This window comes from Myotis lucifugus, unplaced genomic scaffold, assembly GCF_000147115.1.
Source record: "Myotis lucifugus unplaced genomic scaffold, Myoluc2.0 scaffold_6, whole genome shotgun sequence".
Classification (NCBI taxonomy): Eukaryota; Metazoa; Chordata; class Mammalia; order Chiroptera; family Vespertilionidae; genus Myotis; species Myotis lucifugus.
The window spans coordinates 16,135,529-16,140,496 of NW_005871054.1; positions in this window are offsets into that span (position 1 = coordinate 16,135,529).

Here is a 4,968-nt window from a genome sequence, read left to right on the forward strand (position 1 = left end):
CACACACACACACACTGAGTGGCCAGATTATTATGACCACCCCATTAGTACTTCGTTGGGCCACCTTTTGCCTTCAATACTGAGGCGATTCTTCTTGGCATTGACTCCACAAGATGTTGAAAGGTGATGCGAGGACTCTGACACCATACCTGATGAATAGCACTGTCCAGTTCTGTGAGATTTGATGGTTGTGGAACCAGCTGCCTGATGGCTCTTTAAACTTCGTCCCACAAATGCTCAATTGGATTGAGATCTGGTGATTGTGGGGGCCACCTAAGCAAGGTAAAGTCTCCCTCATGTTCTTGAAACCACTCCTGCACAATATGAACACTGTGGCATGGCACATTGTCTTGTGGGAAGAAGCCATCTCCATAGGGATATGCCATCAACATGATAGGATGTACTTGATCAGCAACGATACTTAGGTATGTTGTGCTATTCAGACGTTGTTCCACACGAATTAAAGGACCCAAATCATGCCAGGAAAACATGCCCCAAACCATAACACTGTCCCCACCAGCTTGAAGGGTTGTACTCATGCATGTGGGGTGCATGCTTTCATGCTGTTTCCGCCCAATTCTCACTCTGCTCTGCATGATGCAACTGGAAATGTGATTCATCGGACCACATGACTTTTTTCCAATGCTCGACTGTCCAATCCTTGTGTTCCTGTGCGAATTGGAGACGTTTTATCTTGGTAACTGCAGAGAGCAAAGGTGTTCGAACAGGCCTTTTGCTTCCATATCCCATATGATGCAGTGTACGGCTAATTTGCCTACAAATGTCAGGTGGTCATAATAATCTGGCCACTCAGTGTATATGCCTTATGATGCAAGGTACAACTGATCATGTCCCATTCTGCAAAGGGCACTGCAAGATGGTTTAAGGGTCTCCTGTGAACTGGGGTCTTGTCATCATGTCTGGTCAAGAGGGATCTTCCAGAGCTTCTGCCCAGAGCCTTTTGAAAATGAAAAGATGCCTGGGTTTATTTGGGCATATTGTGAGATGAAGCCTCCACTGTGAAGGCTTTTGGGATTCTATTTCTCCCCAGGACAGGTGAAGCCTCCTGCCCTACAGTCCACACTGGCCTAAAGCCCCTGGAGCAGCCACCTGGCTGATACTCCCAGGTCTCTAATCTAAATGTCTGGAAGGCTTTAGGAGCCTCATTTAACTGGTTTATCCTGGATGCAGAGGCTCCTTGCATAACACTGGCTTCTTTGGAGAAAGAATATTTTGGCAGTCTGCCTTGAGGCTGCAATCCCTGTGGGAAAGGAAGGCATGGCCTCCGGAAGGCCTGTTACCAGTGAACATGGTGGGGGCCAGGCAAGCAGAACTGTTAACCCATCTGCATCCAATGATTGCAGAATTCTGATGAAATGAGCCGGGATTGCCCCAAATATCTGGTACGGCAATATCCTCTATTGAGAAGGCACTTAGGGGAACAGGAGGAGAGAGAGAGGTTGTTTTTCTCCAAAGGGTCCTGTCCTGCCTTTACTCTCTCTGGTGCCTCTCTGTCAAACTGTGTGATTGGCTCACTCACGGCTGGGAGAACTGAAAAGCAACTGGATATGAAGGGAATTATGTCAGGGTCATTGGCCCAGGCCTTTATTTACTCTATATGTAGTAAATAAAGTCACTTTGTTACCTACCATATAGGAGATACTATCTATCTATCTATCTATCTATCTATTCATCCATCCATCTGGTAATTTTAAGTATACCGTTTGGTTGTTCATTCAACTTGACCTGACTTTGCTCATGAATCATGTGTTTACAGTTGGCTCCAGTTGCTCTTTCTAGTTTTGTTCTCCTCTTGACTCTTGGCCTGGCCATTTCTGATGGCCAAAGAAATAAATCCCTCTCTGTATGGATTATTTTCATTCATTCATTTAAATATAAATATAAATTTTATATATATATGCCGAGCCGGCAGGGCCGTGGTGAACCTGAGAGGGGGCGGTGAAGGATTTAGAAAAGGCAGACAAGAGAAGAAAGCTGGGGCTGGGTGGGACACTGCCCTCTCTGATGGAGAGACAGCACCACAGCCTGCAAGCCGAGTCTTTTTTTTATAGCCAGATTCCACGAGGCAAAGTATGGGCATGGTCAAGATGTTTACAACGTTCTTGTGGGTTTCGAATCTACTCAATTGCATGCACCTGATCAAGCTTTGTTTACTTGCTGCACCTCCTGCAGCCTATATCACTCAGCCACGTGGGACCACAGATTTGGACCATAAGGTCAAGCTTACAACTATAGCCTTTGGCTGGGACTTGCACGTGGCTTTGCCACGAGAGGATCATGCCCTCTCATTAGTCCCAGGCTTAAACCTGTCCAAACGCTGTAGCGCCTCTCTCTCTCTCTCTCTCTCTCTCTCTCTCTCTCTCTATATATATATATATATATATATATTCTCTACTATGTATCAGTACTCTTCTGAACAATTAGAATATATTTGTGAAGAAAACAAAGATCCCTAAAGGGGGCAGAGAGGAGATAGATAATAAGCAATAAACATAACAAATATATAAATTACATAGTATGTTAGAACGTAATAAGTGCCATGGGGGTCAAAAAAAGAGCAAGATTGTGCAGGTTAATTGTGTTCAGGAGCATTGGGGTGTAGGAAAAATGACAAGCTTTAGAATTAAATAGGCTGGGCCTCATTGAAAAGATGAGATCTAAAGATTAAAGGAGTGAAAAAGTTTAAGTACATTTCTGGGGGGCGAGTGTTTAGGTCAAGTGTTCAGGTAGAGCAGAGGCCTCAGTGTGAAAACATGCTTAATGTGTCTGAGGGACAGTAAGGAGGCTGGACTCCCAAAATGAGTGAGGAAGAGTGTACCGGAAGGGAAAGACAGAGAGGTGAGAGGCAGAGTGGGTAGGTAATGCAGGACCTTTTTGGCACTGTAAAAACTTTGGTTTTCATACTGAAAGAAATGAGGAGTTATTGAAGAGTTACTCTAAAAGAAATGGGGAGGATCACCACCAAACCAGTATTATATGAAATGCTGAAAGGTATCCTTTAAGAAGAGGAAGAAGAAGAAAAAGGTAAAGATACAAATTATGAACAACAAATATACATCTATCAACAAGTGAATCTAAAAATCAAGTGAATAAATAATCTGATGAACAGAATAAACTGGTGATTATAATAGAATCAGGGGCATAGAAAGGGAATGGACTGACTATTCTTGGGGGGGAAAGGGGTGTGGGGGATGCGGGAAGAGACTGGACAAAAATCGTGCACCTATGGATGAAGACAGTAGGAGGGGGCGGTGAGGGCAGAGGGTGGGGTGGGAACCGGGTGGAGGGAAGTTATGGGGGGAAAAAAGAGGAACAACTGTAATAATCTGAACAATAAAAAATTTAAAAAAAATAAATAAAAAATAAAAGAAATGGGGAGGGAGACTACTGAGGGTTTTGATTAGAGGAGTGATATGATCTAAGGCAGTGGTTCTCTACCTGTGGGTTGCGACCCCTTTGGTGGTCGAACGACCCTTTCACAGGGGCCGCCTAAGACCATCCTGCATATCAGATATTTACATTACGATTCATAACAGTAGCAACATTACAGTTATGAAGTAGCAATGAAAATAATTTTATGGTTGGGTCACAACATGAGGACCTGTATTTAAAGGGCCAGAAGGTTGAGAACCACTGATCTAAGGTATATTTATTTGTAAAGGATCACTCCGGCTGCTATATTGAAGGCCAGAGTAGAAGCAGGAAGACGTGGCAGGAGGCTACAGCAATAATACAGGTGAAAGTAATGATGACTGTGACTAGGATGGCAGCAACAAAGGAGGTGAGAAGTGGTTGAATTTTGGGTGTATTTTGAAGCTAGAGTTAATTCCTGCCTGATCTGGTCTGCATGTGAGAGGAAAACAGGAGTCAAGGATGGCTTAGATTTTTGGCTGAGCAATTGAAGAACAAGAGGTGCCATCCATTGTGATGGAAAGGCTTATTTGTAGATCAAGTTTGAGGGAGAATATCAAAGTTCAGTTTTGGTCAGAACCGTTTGGCTCAGTGGGTAGAGTCAGCCTGCGGACTCAAGGGTCCCGGGTTTGATTCCGGTCAAGGGCATGTACCTTGGTTGTGCGCACATCCCCAGTGGGGGGCGTGCAGGAGGCAGCTGATCAATGTTTCTCTCTCATTGATGTTTCTGGCTCTCTATCCCTCTCCCTTCCCCTCTGTAAAAAATCAATAAAATATATTTTTTAAAAAAAGTTCAGTTTTGAACATCTTGAGTTTGGAATTGGATACATGAGTCTAGAATTCAGGGAAAAGGGCTGGCTGGAGATATAAATGTGGGTCATGAGTGGTATGGATGGTATTTCAAATCAGATATTTGTATGAGATCATCAAAAGAGATGGATAAGAAAGAGTAGAGGACTGGGGTCTTAGCCCTGGGCACGTCAATATTTAGGGGTCAGGGAAAAGAGGAGGAATCTGAAAAAGATACCAAGACCATCGGAGTAGTGAGATAGGAGGAAAACCCAGAGGGTGAGATGTCTAGAAGCCCAGTGAAGAAAGTGTTTCAAGGAGGAGGATGTGGTCGATTACATCAGATGCTATTAATCAATAAGATGAGTACTGAGAATTGACCATTAGATTTAGCAACATGTAAGTCACGGTAATTTTGACAAGGACAATTTTTGTGGCGTGATGGGCATATAAGCCTGATTTGGGGCTGGTTTAAGAGAGAACCGGAGAAGAACTGAACAGAGCAAGCACAGGTGATTCCTTTGAGAAGTTTTGCTCTAAAGGGGAACAAACAAAATGGGGCAAAGTCTGCCAGGGGAAAGTGCAGCCATTACAAGGCTTTGTTGTTTTTTCATATGTGGGAAGTACTAGTATGTTTGTGTGCTGATGGAAATGCTCCAGTAGAGCGTGGCAATTTGGTCTCAGGGAGAATTGCTGAAGTTAGGTCCTTTCCTTGGAGTAGGTGAGAGGGATGGAATTGAGTGCACA